The sequence below is a fragment of the Anomaloglossus baeobatrachus genome, chromosome 3 (genome assembly GCF_048569485.1).
Source record: "Anomaloglossus baeobatrachus isolate aAnoBae1 chromosome 3, aAnoBae1.hap1, whole genome shotgun sequence".
NCBI lineage: Eukaryota > Metazoa > Chordata > Amphibia > Anura > Aromobatidae > Anomaloglossus > Anomaloglossus baeobatrachus.
This window is the reverse complement of record NC_134355.1, coordinates 7003190-7020823: the sequence shown is the minus strand read 5'-3', so window position 1 is coordinate 7020823 and position 17634 is coordinate 7003190.

Below are 17634 nucleotides of genomic sequence, written 5' to 3'. Positions count from 1 at the left end.
CAATGCCGAGCCGTACATCACCAAGCACAATGCTGAGCCGTACATCACCAAGCACAATGCTGAGCCGTACATCACCAAGCACAATGCCGAGCCGTACATCACCAAGCACAATGCTGAGCCATACATCACCAAGCACAATGCTGAGCCGTACATCACCAAGCCCAATGCTGAGCTGTACATCACCAAGCACAATGCCGAGCCATACATCACCAAGCACAATGCTGAGCCGTACATCACCAAGCCCAATGCTGAGCTGTACATCACCAAGCACAATGCTGAGCCATACATCACCAAGCACAATGCTGAGCCGTACATCACCAAGCACAATGCTGAGCCGTACATCACCAAGCACAATGCCGAGCCATACACCACCAAGCACAATGCTGAGCCATACATCACCAAGCACAATGCCGAGCCATACATCACCAAAGCACAATGCCGAGCCATACATCACCAAGCACAATGCTGAGCCGTACATCACCAAGCACAATGCCGAGCCATACATCACCAAGCACAATGCTGAGCCGTACATCACCAAGCACAATGCTGAGCCATACATCACCAAGTACAATGCCGAGCCATACATCACCAAGCACAATGCTGAGCATCGGATGGAGCGGTATAAAGCTGCTACCACGGGACTCTGGAGGAGACGTGTTCTGTGCAGTGAGGGATAACACTTCTTTATCTGTGTCTGATGGAGGAGTCTGGGTTTGGTGATGGAGGGGTCTGGGTTTGGTGATGGAGGAGTCTGGGTTTGGTGATGGAGGGGTCTGGGTTTGGTGATGGAGGAGTCTGGGTTTGGTGATGGAGGAGTCTGGGTTTGGTGATGGAGGGGTCTGGGTTTGGGGATGGAGGAGTCTGGGTTTTGTGATGGAGGCGTCTCGGTTTGGTAATGGAGGAGTCTGGGTTTGGTGATGGAGGAGTCTGGGTTTGGTGATGGAGGAGTCTGGGTTTGGTGATGGAGGGGTCTGGGTTTGGTGATGGAGGAGTCTGGGTTTGGTGATGGAGGAGTCTGGGTTTGGTGATGGAGGAGTCTGGGTTTGGTGATGGAGGGGCCTGGGTTTAGTGATGGAGGAGTCTGGGTTTGGTGATGGAGGAGTCTGGGTTTGGTGATGGAGGAGTCTGGGTTTGGTGATGGAGGGGTCTGGGTTTGGTGATGGAGGGGTCTGGGTTTGGTGATGGAGGAGTCTGGGTTTGGTGATGGAGGAGTCTGGGTTTGGTGATGGAGGGGTCTGGGTTTGGGGATGGAGGAGTCTGGGTTTGGTGATGGAGGCGTCTCGGTTTGGTGATGGAGGAGTCTGGGTTTGGTGATGGAGGGGTCTGGGTTTGGTGATGGAGGAGTCTGGGTTTGGTAATGGAGGGGTCTGGGTTTGGTGATGGAGGATGTTACCCCCTGACTGCACTGTGCCCTGTACAGATGGTGGAGGATGATGCTGTTATCAGGGGGCGGCCGCGGCGTCTTATATCAGTGATGGGAGATCTTAATCTTCAGCACAAGACATTGTGGACAATTGTAGCCTCAGTTTTGTGGGAACAGTTTGGGGAGCGACGTCTCTGTTCCCCATGACTGAGCGCAGTGCACGAGGCCCAGACATGGAGGGGGGTTTAGTGAAAGAACATGACGGCCGCACAGAGCCCGGTCCTCAACCCCGGAATGTGGCTCCCCCAATATCAGGGTCTCCAAATTAATGTCTATGGATGTAGATGAGGACAGAGAAGCCCCCGGAGGTGGAGGTGGATGCGGGGGGGGGGCACATACTTTTCTCCATATTGGTGGATGTAGATGAGGACAGAGAAGCCCCCGGAGGTGGATGTGGGGGGGGGGGCACATACTTTTCTCCATATTAATGTCTATGGATGTAGTGGAGGACAGAGAAGCCCCCGGAGGTGGATGTGGGGGGGGGCACATACTTTTCTCCATATTGGTGGATGTAGATGAGGACAGAGAAGCCCCCGGAGGTGGATGTGGGGGGGGCACATACTTTTCTCCATATTAATGTCTATGGATGTAGTGGAGGACAGAGAAGCCCCCGGAGGTGGATGTGGGGGGGCACATACTTTTCTCCATATTGGTGGATGTAGATGAGGACAGAGGAGCCCCCGGAGGTGGATGGAGGGGGGGGGGCACATACTTTTCTCCATATTGGTGGATGTAGATGAGGACAGACAGGCCCCCGGAGGTGGATGTGGGGGGGCACATACTTTTCTCCATATTGGTGGATGTAGATGAGGACAGACAGGCCCCCGGAGGTGGATGTGGGGGGGCACATACTTTTCTCCATATTGGTGGATGTAGATGAGGACAGACAGGCCCCCGGAGGTGGATGTGGGGGGGCACATACTTTTCTCCATATTGGTGGATGTAGATGAGGGCAGAGGAGCCCCCGGAGGTGGATGTGGAGATTTTGTGGGTTTTTTGCTGTGTGTTCCTCGTTGCTTCTTCCTTTGGTTATGGACCGTTCTTTTCTCGTGTTTTCTGTCTCGGGATCTTCACTAATACCAGTGCTATTTGATGTGTGTCATGTCGGTGTGCACTGTAGGGCGGTATTATATTCCAGCTGGAGCCCGGCCATGAGAGGTGCAGGGTCAGTCAGGATGGACGGGGCCTTGTCTGGAGGAGCTGTATGAGGGGGAGATGCGGCAGTGATGGGCGCAGCCTGAGCCCGCGGCCTGTAATCTCTGGGCACACCATGTTCTTGCTCAGGGATCCCCAGAACAGAGGCTTCAACGCGTTTCACTGTCTCTTACATTGTGTCCTGGATCACGGTGACACCGAAGCCGCAACGTGCTGGAGCCGCATCACTCACCTCTGTGCTGTGGAGCCGGGGGGGAAGGGGGGGGGGGGGTTACCCCAGGACGAGACTCCAACCCCCATCATCCACAGCCATCCATAGAGTCCCTGACTCTTTCAGGTGCACACAGAGGACCCAGGACCCCGTACACTGATCTCTGTAATGTACACACGGGGGCGCACACAGACAGGCGGGACCCCTGTACATGAACAGTGGGACCCCTGGAGTCCTATAATGTGTCTGTGATAGGCACAGGGCGGTAGTCGTCGGCGGGGTAATCGTCTGCCGCACCCCGGCATATTACATGAAGATGGAGGTCCTGTCTAGATGTGTGGTGCTGCACTCCGGAGCTGGGTGTGTGGTGCTGCACTCCGGAGCTGGCTGTGTGGTGCTGCACTCCGGAGCTGGCTGTGTGGTGCTGCACTCCGGAGCTGGGTGTGTGGTGCTGCACTCTGGAGCTGGGTGTGTGGTGCTGCACTCCGGAGCTGGCTGTGTGGTGCTGCACTCTGGAGCTGGCTGTGTGGTGCTGCACTCCGGAGCTGGCTGTGTGGTGCTGCACTCCGGAGCTGGGTGTGTGGTGCTGCACTCCGGAGCTGGCTGTGTGGTGCTGCACTCCGGAGCTGGCTGTGTGGTGCTGCACTCCGGAGCTGGGTGTGTGGTGCTGCACTCCGGAGCTGGGTGTGTGGTGCTGCACTCCGGAGCTGGGTGTGTGGTGCTGCACTCCGGAGCTGGCTGTGTGGTGCTGCACTCTGGAGCTGGCTGTGTGGTGCTGCACTCCGGAGCTGGGTGTGTGGTGCTGCACTCCGGAGCTGGGTGTGTGGTGCTGCACTCCGGAGCTGGCTGTGTGGTGCTGCACTCCGGAGCTGGCTGTGTGGTGCTGCACTCCGGAGCTGGCTGTGTGGTGCTGCACACCGGAGCTGGCTGTGTGGTGCTGCACTCCGGAGCTGGCTGTGTGGTGCTGCACTCTGGAGCTGGCTGTGTGGTGCTGCACTCCGGAGCTGGGTGTGTGGTGCTGCACTCCGGAGCTGGCTGTGTGGTGCTGCACTCTGGAGCTGGCTGTGTGGTGCTGCACTCCGGAGCTGGCTGTGTGGTGCTGCACTCCGGAGCTGGGTGTGTGGTGCTGCACTCCGGAGCTGGGTGTGTGGTGCTGCACTCTGGAGCTGGCTGTCTGGTGCTGCACTCTGGAGCTGGGTGTGTGGTGCTGCACTCTGGAGCTGGCTGTGTGGTGCTGCACTCCGGAGCTGGCTGTGTGGTGCTGCACTCCGGAGCTGGGTGTGTGGTGCTGCACTCCGGAGCTGGGTGTGTGGTGCTGCACTCTGGAGCTGGCTGTGTGGTGCTGCACTCCGGAGCTGGCTGTGTGGTGCTGCACTCCGGAGCTGGCTGTGTGGTGCTGCACTCTGGAGCTGGCTGTGTGGTGCTGCACTCCGGAGCTGGGTGTGTGGTGCTGCACTCTGGAGCTGGGTGTGTGGTGCTGCACTCCGGAGCTGGCTGTGTGGTACTGCACTCCGGAGCTGGCTGTGTGGTGCTGCACTCCGGAGCTGGGTGTGTGGTGCTGCACTCTGGAGCTGGCTGTGTGGTGCTGCACTCTGGAGCTGGGTGTGTGGTGCTGCACTCTGGAGCTGTCTGTGTGGTGCTGCACTCCGGAGCTGGGTGTGTGGTGCTGCACTCTGGAGCTGGGTGTGTGGTGCTGCACTCCGGAGCTGGCTGTGTGGTGCTGCACTCCGGAGCTGGCTGTGTGGTGCTGCACTCCGGAGCTGGGTGTGTGGTGCTGCTGAAGCGATGGCCGAGAGGACCACCGCGGTGCAGAGTAGGTTACAGTACACAAGACGAGGTGCGAACAACAAGGGTGTATTTATTAACAGGCGGGGAACGATGTGGAGAGGCAGGTTCAGGCACGGGGTATACAGTGGCAAAACGTGATTTAAGAACACTTTTGTATCCTCTAGCTGGTCCGCTCAATAGCGCGGTGCTCCAGCTATTACAGGTTCAAGAAACACAAAACCAGTCCGGTACAATCTGCACGTAACCTCTCTGGCCTCTGCTAAACGGGCCACACGGATGCCGTGTTCCACCTACTGAAGCCTACTTTAGCCCCTAGTATGTGCACAATATCTCCCAGTGATGCTGGGGACGTGGATCCAGTCCCGGGGGCCCCCAACAACAGTCTCATCCGGAGGTGCGCATGTCTCCTGGGCCGGGGTAAGGAGATCAAAATCTTCCTCTTGCTTCAGATTCCTCGCTTGTTCCCTGTTATCTGCAAGTCTCTCTCTCTCTTCAGAAGAAAACTCCAATCCTCTGAGACGCACCGGCTGTGTGTTCCGTCACACGCTTCTAAACACAGAAACTCACTTCTCTCCTTACACTCGGGCTGTCCATTAGCACACTTTCTGCAGGGGGAGCAGAACATTCCATTACCCCTCAACACGGGGAGGTTTCTGTCTCTTAAAGTGGCAGCGTGTTTCTTATTGTCCATAGCAGTAGCACCCCCCAATACTGCACTCCGGAGCTGGCTGTCTGGTGCTGCACTCCGGAGCTGGCTGTCTGGTGCTGCACTCTGGAGCTGGGTGTGTGGTGCTGCACTCCAGAGCTGGGTGTGTGGTGCTGCACTCCGGAACTGGGTGTGTGGTGCTGCACTCCGGAGCTGGGTGTGTGGTGCTGCACTCCGGAGCTGGGTGTGTGGTGCTGCACTCCAGAGCTGGGTGTGTGGTGCTGCACTCCGGAACTGGGTGTGTGGTGCTGCACTCCGGAGCTGGGTGTGTGGTGCTGCACTCCGGAGCTGGGTGTGTGGTTCTGCACTCCGGAGCTGGCTGTGTGGTGCTGCACTCCGGAGCTGGGTGTGTGGTGCTGCACTCCGGAGCTGGCTGTCTGGTGCTGCACTCCGGAGCTGGGTGTGTGGTGCTGCACTCCGGAGCTGGCTGTGTGGTGCTGCACTCCAGAGCTGGGTGTGTGGTGCTGCACTCCGGAGCTGGCTGTCTGGTGCTGCACTCCAGAGCTGGGTGTGTGGTGCTGCACTCCAGAGCTGGCTGTCTGGTGCTGCACTCCAGAGCTGGGTGTGTGGTGCTGCACTCCGGAGCTGGCTGTCTGGTGCTGCACTTCGGAGCTGGGTGTGTGGTGCTGCACTCCGGAGCTGGGTGTGTGGTGCTGCACTCCGGAGCTGGGTGTGTGGTGCTGCACTCCGGAGCTGGGTGTGTGGTGCTGCACTCCGGAGCTGGCTGTCTGGTGCTGCACTCCGGAGCTGGGTGTGTGGTGCTGCACTCCGGAGCTGGCTGTCTGGTGCTGCACTCCGGAGCTGGGTGTGTGATGCTGCACTCCGGAGCTGGCTGTGTGGTGCTGCACTCCGGAGCTGGCTGTGTGGTGCTGCACTCCGGAGCTGGCTGTCTGGTGCTGCACTTCGGAGCTGGGTGTGTGGTGCTGCACTCCGGAGCTGGGTGTGTGGTGCTGCTCTCCGGAGCTGGGTGTGTGGTGCTGCACTCCGGAGTTGGCTGTCTGGTGCTGCACTTCGGAGCTGGGTGTGTGGTGCTGCACTCCGGAGCTGGGTGTGTGGTGCTGCACTCCGGAGCTGGATGTGTGGTGCTGCACTCCGGAGCTGGGTGTGTGGTTCTGCACTCCGGAGCTGGCTGTGTGGTGCTGCACTCCGGAGCTGGGTGTGTGGTGCTGCACTCCGGAGCTGGCTGTCTGGTGCTGCACTCCGGAGCTGGGTGTGTGGTGCTGCACTCCGGAGCTGGCTGTCTGGTGCTGCACTCCAGAGCTGGGTGTGTGGTGCTGCACTCCAGAGCTGGGTGTGTGGTGCTGCACTCCGAAACTGGGTGTGTGGTGCTGCACTCCGGAGCTGGGTGTGTGGTGCTGCACTCCGGAGCTGGGTGTGTGGTGCTGCACTCCAGAGCTGGGTGTGTGGTGCTGCACTCCGGAACTGGGTGTGTGGTGCTGCACTCCGGAGCTGGGTGTGTGGTGCTGCACTCCGGAGCTGGATGTGTGGTGCTGCACTCCGGAGCTGGGTGTGTGGTTCTGCACTCCGGAGCTGGCTGTGTGGTGCTGCACTCCGGAGCTGGGTGTGTGGTGCTGCACTCCGGAGCTGGCTGTCTGGTGCTGCACTCCGGAGCTGGGTGTGTGGTGCTGCACTCCGGAGCTGGCTGTGTGGTGCTGCACTCCAGAGCTGGGTGTGTGGTGCTGCACTCCGGAGCTGGCTGTCTGGTGCTGCACTCCAGAGCTGGGTGTGTGGTGCTGCACTCCAGAGCTGGCTGTCTGGTGCTGCACTCCAGAGCTGGGTGTGTGGTGCTGCACTCCGGAGCTGGGTGTGTGGTGCTGCACTCCGGAGCTGGGTGTGTGGTGCTGCACTCCGGAGCTGGGTGTGTGGTGCTGCACTCCGGAGCTGGGTGTGTGGTGCTGCACTCCGGAGCTGGCTGTCTGGTGCTGCACTCCGGAGCTGGGTGTGTGGTGCTGCACTCCGGAGCTGGCTGTCTGGTGCTGCACTCCGGAGCTGGGTGTGTGATGCTGCACTCCGGAGCTGGCTGTGTGGTGCTGCACTCCGGAGCTGGCTGTGTGGTGCTGCACTCCGGAGCTGGCTGTCTGGTGCTGCACTTCGGAGCTGGGTGTGTGGTGCTGCACTCCGGAGCTGGGTGTGTGGTGCTGCTCTCCGGAGCTGGGTGTGTGGTGCTGCACTCCGGAGTTGGCTGTCTGGTGCTGCACTCCGGAGCTGGGTGTGTGGTGCTGCACTCCGGAGCTGGCTGTCTGGTGCTGCACTCCAGAGCTGGGTGTGTGGTGCTGCACTCCGGAGCTGGCTGTCTGGTGCTGCACTCCGGAGCTGGGTGTGTGGTGCTGCACTCCGGAGCTGGCTGTCTGGTGCTGCACTCCGGAGCTGGGTGTGTGATGCTGCACTCCGGAGCTGGCTGTGTGGTGCTGCACTCCGGAGCTGGCTGTGTGGTGCTGCACTCTGGAGCTGGCTGTCTGGTGCTGCACTTCGGAGCTGGGTGTGTGGTGCTGCACTGCGGAGCTGGGTGTGTGGTGCTGCACTCTGGAGCTGGGTGTGTGGTGCTGCACTCCGGAGTTGGCTGTCTGGTGCTGCACTCCGGAGCTGGGTGTGTGGTGCTGCACTCCGGAGCTGGCTGTCTGGTGCTGCACTCCAGAGCTGGGTGTGTGGTGCTGCACTCCGGAGCTGGCTGTCTGGTGCTGCACTCCGGAGCTGGGTGTGTGGTGCTGCACTCCGGAGCTGGCTGTCTGGTGCTGCACTCCGGAGCTGGCTGTGTGGTGCTGCACTCCGGAGCTGGGTGTGTGGTGCTGCACTCCGGAGCTGGCTGTGTGGTGCTGCACTCCGGAGCTGGCTGTGTGGTGCTGCACTCCGGAGCTGGCTGTGTGGTGCTGCACTCCGGAGCTGGCTGTGTGGTGCTGCACTCCGGAGCTGGCTGTGTGGTGCTGCACTTCGGAGCTGGCTGTGTGGTGCTGCACTCCGGAGCTGGCTGTGTGGTGCTGCACTCCGGAGCTGGCTGTGTGGTGCTGCACTCCGGAGCTGGCTGTGTGGTGCTGCACTCCGGAGCTGGCTGTGTGGTGCTGCACTTCGGAGCTGGCTGTGTGGTGCTGCACGTCGGAGCTGGGTGTGTGGTGCTGCACTTCGGAGCTGGCTGTGTGGTGCTGCACTCCGGAGCTGGCTGTGTGGTGCTGCACTCCGGAGCTGGCTGTGTGGTGCTGCACTCCGGAGCTGGGTGTGTGGTTCTGCACTCCGGAGCTGGCTGTGTGGTGCTGCACTCCGGAGCTGGGTGTGTGGTGCTGCACTCCGGAGCTGGCTGTCTGGTGCTGCACTCCGGAGCTGGGTGTGTGGTGCTGCACTCCGGAGCTGGCTGTCTGGTGCTGCACTCCAGAGCTGGGTGTGTGGTGCTGCACTCCAGAGCTGGGTGTGTGGTGCTGCACTCCGAAACTGGGTGTGTGGTGCTGCACTCCGGAGCTGGGTGTGTGGTGCTGCACTCCGGAGCTGGGTGTGTGGTGCTGCACTCCAGAGCTGGGTGTGTGGTGCTGCACTCCGGAACTGGGTGTGTGGTGCTGCACTCCGGAGCTGGGTGTGTGGTGCTGCACTCCGGAGCTGGATGTGTGGTGCTGCACTCCGGAGCTGGGTGTGTGGTTCTGCACTCCGGAGCTGGCTGTGTGGTGCTGCACTCCGGAGCTGGGTGTGTGGTGCTGCACTCCGGAGCTGGCTGTCTGGTGCTGCACTCCGGAGCTGGGTGTGTGGTGCTGCACTCCGGAGCTGGCTGTGTGGTGCTGCACTCCAGAGCTGGGTGTGTGGTGCTGCACTCCGGAGCTGGCTGTCTGGTGCTGCACTCCAGAGCTGGGTGTGTGGTGCTGCACTCCAGAGCTGGCTGTCTGGTGCTGCACTCCAGAGCTGGGTGTGTGGTGCTGCACTCCGGAGCTGGGTGTGTGGTGCTGCACTCCGGAGCTGGGTGTGTGGTGCTGCACTCCGGAGCTGGGTGTGTGGTGCTGCACTCCGGAGCTGGGTGTGTGGTGCTGCACTCCGGAGCTGGCTGTCTGGTGCTGCACTCCGGAGCTGGGTGTGTGGTGCTGCACTCCGGAGCTGGCTGTCTGGTGCTGCACTCCGGAGCTGGGTGTGTGATGCTGCACTCCGGAGCTGGCTGTGTGGTGCTGCACTCCGGAGCTGGCTGTGTGGTGCTGCACTCCGGAGCTGGCTGTCTGGTGCTGCACTTCGGAGCTGGGTGTGTGGTGCTGCACTCCGGAGCTGGGTGTGTGGTGCTGCTCTCCGGAGCTGGGTGTGTGGTGCTGCACTCCGGAGTTGGCTGTCTGGTGCTGCACTCCGGAGCTGGGTGTGTGGTGCTGCACTCCGGAGCTGGCTGTCTGGTGCTGCACTCCAGAGCTGGGTGTGTGGTGCTGCACTCCGGAGCTGGCTGTCTGGTGCTGCACTCCGGAGCTGGGTGTGTGGTGCTGCACTCCGGAGCTGGCTGTCTGGTGCTGCACTCCGGAGCTGGGTGTGTGATGCTGCACTCCGGAGCTGGCTGTGTGGTGCTGCACTCCGGAGCTGGCTGTGTGGTGCTGCACTCTGGAGCTGGCTGTCTGGTGCTGCACTTCGGAGCTGGGTGTGTGGTGCTGCACTGCGGAGCTGGGTGTGTGGTGCTGCACTCCGGAGCTGGGTGTGTGGTGCTGCACTCCGGAGTTGGCTGTCTGGTGCTGCACTCCGGAGCTGGGTGTGTGGTGCTGCACTCCGGAGCTGGCTGTCTGGTGCTGCACTCCAGAGCTGGGTGTGTGGTGCTGCACTCCGGAGCTGGCTGTCTGGTGCTGCACTCCGGAGCTGGGTGTGTGGTGCTGCACTCCGGAGCTGGCTGTCTGGTGCTGCACTCCGGAGCTGGCTGTGTGGTGCTGCACTCCGGAGCTGGGTGTGTGGTGCTGCACTCCGGAGCTGGCTGTGTGGTGCTGCACTCCGGAGCTGGCTGTGTGGTGCTGCACTCCGGAGCTGGCTGTGTGGTGCTGCACTCCGGAGCTGGCTGTGTGGTGCTGCACTCCGGAGCTGGCTGTGTGGTGCTGCACTTCGGAGCTGGCTGTGTGGTGCTGCACTCCGGAGCTGGCTGTGTGGTGCTGCACTCCGGAGCTGGCTGTGTGGTGCTGCACTCCGGAGCTGGCTGTGTGGTGCTGCACTCCGGAGCTGGCTGTGTGGTGCTGCACTCCGGAGCTGGCTGTGTGGTGCTGCACTCCGGAGCTGGCTGTGTGGTGCTGCACTTCGGAGCTGGCTGTGTGGTGCTGCACTTCGGAGCTGGGTGTGTGGTGCTGCACTTCGGAGCTGGCTGTGTGGTGCTGCACTCCGGAGCTGGCTGTGTGGTGCTGCACTCCGGAGCTGGCTGTGTGGTGCTGCACTCCGGAGCTGGCTGTGTGGTGCTGCGCTCAATTGTCAATTGTTTTTGCCATTTGGGTTTTGCACTGCAAAGCTGAGTTTTTGACCAAAGTTCTGCCACAAAAAGGCTGCAGTTTGAACTGCAAAGTGCGGAAAAGAAACCCAAATTCCCATAGACTTTGCTTGAAAAGCAGAACACATCCATTTTGGCATTAAACGCTGCAGTTGAAAAAGCAGCAAAAAAGCAGATAAAAAGCAACGTGCGCACATAGCCTTAAAATGACAATCTCCGTTCTGGATACTGAAGAGGGCCATTCTGCGGTATTATAGGTGGATGATTATGTTCAGCAATGGAGTGTCGGGAGACTACCACCCTCAGTTTGCTCTGGGGCTGCAGACTGACATGATTGCTGGGACTTGTAGTTTACACTGGAGCTGTTGCAGAATTGTGTAGCATCTTCCTCATAAACTCGTCCTTACTACAAAGCTGAGACCACTGAATACACAGACCGCCAGGATCCAGCAGCTGCACACGATGGGGGGTGTAGTGCTGTAACGGGGAACGGGGCAGTAGCCGTGGGCGAGGTATTGGTCTCGTACACCTGGCATGTTACATGAAGGTGGGCTCCTGGCAGGGTGTGTAGATTTATGCTATGGAGGTGCTATGACTATGCAGGCCGCAGGATGCCGGTGACTTCGGCTGGTCAGAAACCAATGTTGCACAATTCAATGAGAGAGACCACCATTCAGAAATACACTGTTTACTTGGTAGGAATTATGCGCAGCAGATCGCGGGTGCGCAGCAGATCGCGGATGCGCAGCTTCACAAACCTTTCTGGTACACACGGATCATTTTCATACAATCTCTTCCGCTAATTCACTTGTCGCTGCCTGAATGGATCTCGGTTCCTTCCTTTTAAAGGAATTAGTTTGCCAATATGGCCAATACTGAGGTCCTCTGGTTCTGACACTCTGGACCCCCCGCCTGGGGCACTTTCTCAGTCTCATGTTCTCTGTCTCGTCCTGTCCCGGTACCTCTCTGAGTTATAAACAAGGCGCCGTACTGCTGGGCGTCCTGGACCAGGACCCGTCTGCTCTCGGTCACTCTGTGCTTTAGTCATTTCTCCCACTTTACTCAGGATCACACTATACACCATCCGCGCCTCCTCTCACGTCAGAGACACCCACGTCATGCGGCTCTGCCCACTAGTCAGACCTTGTGGCTGCTCTTATTGTACCTGACAGGAAATTGTCTCTGTCCCTTCACTTTAGCCCCTCCCACTGTGGTGCTAGTCCCAACGTTAACCCTAACTTTCCCTACTGTCAGGCAGAAAACAATTTTTCACTAATAACATATGTCATAACACACATTACAGATGACAACAATACGTGTGTCTTCAAGGGGGAATGTAGGCAGCATGTCCATCTTCTTACATTTCCCCCTCTTTTAATGATGGTCATCCTCAACCATCAAATCTGGAACACACCAACAATTCACAGCGAACACAAGGTTAACCAAAATGGAGTCCTTCTTCTTCCAAGAGCAGCAGAGACCCGGTCCTACTTGTTTGGGACCCTAGAACCATACCATAGGAAGGGTCCTCTGAGTCCCTTGGCCACTCTCGGGCCCCAGGGGAACTCTCGAGCTCTGCATTCTCTTGAATAATTCCAGGGTATTGTTCTTCTCTATGGAGTTGGAGCAACTCTGGAGCTTGCAGGCTGCCACCGTTGTTCTCTCCATCTGCTTCAACTTCTCACAAAATGGAGGCATCCCGCTCACCCCTCGCCAGCCAGATGTATGGCAGCTCTTCAGACAGGGTGGGGTCCCTTCCGAACAGTCCTCACATTTTCACCAAGTCTCTGCCTATTCCATGTCGTCAATCTCGAGCGGGCAGACATTCTTCTTCCACTTCGCCAGACGGTGACGAACACCCACTTTTGTTGATGGGCGTAGTCTCTTGAAGGCTGGCCATATTTTTGCAGTCTCCTGCTTCTCCGCCACCCACGTTGAGCAGAGTTCTGCTTTGGATCTGCGGCACCATCTACCATCTTAAAGCCTATCCTCAGCGCCATCTTCAACCTCACCATGGTTGAAATCTTCAACATAGCCCATGCCTTCCCCGCAATACTCCGGTCTTCCGATGGCAAAGCTTTATTTTGCCGACAATGCAAAGTGTATGATGGCAAGGGGCGGTAGTTGTGAGCGAAGGATTGACTCCGGACTCCCCGGCACACTACATACAAGACTTGCTGGGTGTGTGGACTTGTGAAGGCCTCATGTTGCTGCAGAAGGACCAGATGACGACTCATAATCACAAACAATTCTTTACTCAACTGTTCATTCTTGACTACAACTTCCGACCAGATAGCGGCACTTATCTTCCAGCATGGTACAGCTTTGTACAGCATTATCAGACAGTCTAAGTTCCCACTGGGAGGCTTCAAATCTTGTTGGCAAGTCCCCTTTGCAGCCCAGACCAGCGTTACAGCACACACTGTGACGGTCATCTTCCCCTCCAGCAGTCCCACGTCCAGTCTCCCAAAGGGTCCCATCATGATTGCTGTAAAGATTATCGCTCCTGGAAGTTTAGAGGTTAACTGCTCAGGTAGTGGACCACATTCACACCAGTTAAAATTAACCTCGTAACTTGACAGTTAAGGGACTTGGCCACTGGAATCCTGTCCTCCGGCTCCTGTTGTCTGGGGCGTTTCATTTCAGCGCTGTCCATATTCGGTGCCTCTGTCAGCACTCGGGGTTCACGCCATTTCATCTGCCGTCTCCTCTTCCTCTGTGGCCACAAACCACCCACTGTAAGTGACCTTCACGACTGACTGACTATACGTCCTTCACTTTTGACTCTTCTAGGATGAACCTTTCTATGCACTATAGCTCACATTATACAAATAGGGGGATCCATTATTGGGGGGTGCATTGGATCTTGCATGGGGTGACCTGCATAAGGTATAGGGGACCCTTTGGATCTAAGATATGGGGCTCATAACTCAGATGTGGGGTGTCGTTGATCTAACAGAATCAACTATGGATCTGGTATTGAGGGTGCCCTGGAGTTATCAGGGTGCTCTGGGTCTGGTATGGGGGTGCACTGGAGTTATCAGGGTGCTCTGGGTCTGGTATGGGGGTGCACTGGAGTTAGGGTGCTTTGGATTTGCTATGGGGGTGCACTGGAGGTATCAGGGTGTCTGGATCTGGTATGGGGGTGCACTGGAGTTATCAGGGTGCTCTGGATCTGGCACAGGGGCTGTAATTTTGGCTGACGGGTCCAGGCTGTGATCTTCAGGGAGCTGGAGAGACGTTTGGATTGACACGGAGCCGGGCATCATCCGCGCCCCCGGCACAGTCACAAAGCTCTCCGGTCATTTTTCATGTCGTTTTGACAGATCCGCTGGCGTTACATTATATCGGTGTCAGGAGGGGCCGCGAGCGTCTCAGATTATGTCCGTGATCCATACACATTACTGAGAGACGCGGCCGCTCTGAACCCAACATCAAGATCGTGTATCCCATACAACTGTAAAAAACCCCAATCCCCAGCCCTGGTGTCCCGGTGTGGATGGCGCCGATCCTACAATCATAGGGGTTATCTCATCCTACATGACTCGGGGGTGCACATAATTATGGATACATAGACCAGGGCGAAGTATGAGAATCCTCGTGAAATGCGCAGTAACACGGAGCAGCTGTTTTCCTATGAATGTGGCGCGGGAATCGTTGTTACAAGGGAATGGATTAGCGCAGCGTCCAAAAACAACGATCTGGTGCCAGGCCTGGAAGGGTCAGAGCCGGAGAGGGGAGGACGGGCCAAAAACTCTGCAAATCCTGAATGGAGACCCTCGCTCTGCGCTCCAGAGGCCCAAACCGCCATTAATCATCCATGTCCAATGTGGCCCAGAGGACGTGGTGTTGGCGGGTGACTAAGGGGCTGCCGATCATATCAGGCTTGATGCAGCTGGCACAGAGGACGGCACAGAGGACGGCACTGAGGACGGCAGATGGGATCCTGTACACCGACTGTTCTTAAAGGAGCCACGTCTGTGATGGGGATGTTATAATCTACAGAATCATGAATCCTCTCACTTCTCTCTCTGTTCCTCTCTTCTCCAGTAGGAGGCAGTGTGCTCCTGCAGCTCTGTCCCTCTCTTCTCCAGTAGGGGGCAGTGTGCTCCTGCAGCTCTGTACCTCTCTTCTCCACTAGGAGGGAGTAAGCTCCTGCGGATCTGTTTCTCTCCCTCTCTTCTCCAGTAGGGGGCAGTGTGCTCCTGCAGCTCTGTCCCTCTCTTCTCCAGTAGGGGGCAGTGTGCTCCTGCAGCTCTGTACCTCTCTTCTCCACTAGGGGGGAGTAAGCTCCTGCGGATCTGTTTCTCTCCCTCTCTTCTCCAGTAGGGGGCAGTGTGCTCCTGCAGCTCTGTCCCTCTCTCCCTCTCTTCTCCAGCAGGGGGCAGTGTGCTCCTGCAGCTCTCTCCCTCTCTTCTCCAGTAGGGGACAGTGTGCTCCTGCAGCTATGTCCCTCTCTCCCCCTCTTCTCCAGCAGGGGTCAGTGTGCTCCTGCAGCTCTCTCCCTCTCTTCTCCAGTAGGGGGCAGTGTGCTCCTGCAGCTCTCTCTATCTCCATCTCTTCTCCAGTAGGGGGCAATGTGCTCCTGCAGCTCTGTCCTTCTCTCCCTCTCTTCTCCACTAGGGAGCAGTGCTCCTGCAGACCTGTCCCTCTCTCACTCTGTTCTCCAGTAGGGGGCAGTGTGCTCCTGCAGCTCTGTCCCTCTCTCCCTCTCTTCTCCAGTAGGGGGCAGTGTGCTCCTGCGGCTCTGTCCTTCTCTCCTCTTCTCCAGTAGCGGGCAGTGTGCTCCTGCAGCTCTGTCCCTCTCTCCCTCTCGTCTCCAGTAGGGGGCAGTGTGCTCCTGTAGCGCTGTCCCTCTCTCCCTCTCTTCTCCAGCAGGTGGCAGTATGCTCCTGCAGCGCTGTCCCTCTCTCTTCTCCAGTAGGGGGCAGTGTGCTCATGCAGCTCTCTCCCTCTCTCCCTCTCTTCTCCAGTAGGGGGCAGTGTGCTCCTGCAGCTGTCTCCCTCTCTTCTCCAGTAGGGGGCAGTATGCTCCTGCAGCTCTGTCCTTCTCTCCTTTTCTCCAGTAGGGGGCAGTGTGCTCCTGCAGCTCTGTCCCTCTCTCCCTCTCTTCTCCAGTAGGGGGCAGTGTGCTCATGCAGCTCTCTCCCTCTCTCCCTCTCTTCTCCAGTAGGGGGCAGTGTGCTCCTGCAGCTCTCTCCCTCTCTTCTCCAGTAGGGGGCAGTATGCTCCTGCAGCTCTCTCCCTCTCTTCTCCAGTAGGGGGCAGTGTGCTCCTGCAGCTCTGTCCCTCTCTTCTCCAGTAGGGGGCAGTGTGCTCCTGCAGGTCTGTCCCTCTCTCACTCTGTTCTCCAGTAGGGGGCAGTGTGCTCCTGCAGCTCTGTCCCTCTATCCCTCTCTTCTCCAGTAGGGGGCAGTGTGCTCCTGCGGCTCTGTCCTTCTCTCCTCTTCTCCTGTAGGGGGGAAGTGTGCTCCTGCAGCTCTGTCCCTCTCTCCCTCTGTTCTCCAGTAGGGGACAGTGTGCTCCTGCAGCTCTCTCCCTCTCTTCTCCAGTAGGAGGCAGTGTGCTCCTGCAGCGCTGTCCCTCTCTCTTCTCCAGTAGGGGGCATTGTGCTCCTGCAGCTCTCTCCCTCTCTTCTCCAGTAGGGGGCAGTGTGCTCCTGCAGCTCTGTCCCTCTCTCCCTCTCTTCTCCAGTAAGGGGCAGTGTGCTCCTGCGGCTCTGTCCATCTCTCTTCTTCTCCTGTAGGGGGCAGTGTGCTCCTGCAGCTCTCTCCCTCTCTTCTCCAGTAGGAGGCAGTGTGCTCCTGCAGCGCTGTCCCTCTCTCTTCTCCAGTAGGGGGCAGTGTGCCCATGCAGCTCTCACCCTCTCTTCTCCAGTAGGGGGCAGTGTGCTCCTGCAGCTCTGTCCCTCTCTTCTCCAGTAGGGGACACTGTGCTCCTGCAGCTCTCTCCCTCTTTTCTCCAGTAGGGGGCAGTGTGCTCTTGCAGCTCTGTCCCTCTCTCCCTCTCTTCTCCAGTAGGGGGCAGTATGCTCCTGCAGCTCTCTCCCTCTCTTCTCTAGTAGTGGGCAGTGTGCTCCTGCAGCTCTGACCCTCTGTCCCTCTCTTCTCCAGTAGGGGGCAGTGTGCTCCTGCAGCTCTCTCCCTCTCTTCTCCAGTTGGGGGCAGTGTGCTCCTGCAGCTCTTTCCCTCTCTCTTCTCCAGTTGGGGGCAGTGTGCTCCTGCAGCTCTTTCCCTCTCTCTTCTCCAGTAGGGGGCAGGTGTGCTCCTGCAGCTCTGTCCCTCTCTTCTCCAGTAGGGGGGCAGTGTGCTCCTGCAGCTCCGTTCCTCTCTCTCTCTTCTCCAGTAGGGGGCAGTGTGCTCCTGCAGCTCTGTCCCTCTCTTCTCCAGTAGGGGTCAGTGTGCTTCTGCAGCTCTGTCCCTCTCTTCTCCAGTAGGGGGCAGTGTGCTCCTGCAGCTCTCTCCATCTCTTCTCCAGTAGGGGGCAGTGTGCTCCTGCAGCTCACTCCCTCTCTTCTCCAGTAGGGGGCAGTGTGCTCCTGCAGCTCTCTCCCTCTCTTCTCCAGTAGGAGGCATAGTGCTCCTGCAGCTCTGTCCCTCTCTCCCTCTCTTCTCCAGCAGGGGGCAGTGTGCTCCTGCAGCTCTGGCCCTCTCTTCCTCTCTTCTCCAGCAAGGGGCAGTGTGCTCCTGCAGCTCTGTTCCTCTCTCCCTCTCTTCTCCAGCAGGGGGCAGTGTGCTCCTGCAGCTCTTTCCCTCTCTTCTCCAGTAGGGGGCAGTATGCTCCTGCAGCTCTCTCCCTCTGTTCTCCAGTAGGAGGCATAGTGCTCCTGCAGCTCTGTCCCTCTCTCCCTCTCTTCTCCAGCAGGGGGCAGTGTGCTCCTGCAGCTCTGGCCCTCTCTTCCTCTCTTCTCCAGCAAGGGGCAGTGTGCTCCTGCAGCTCTGTTC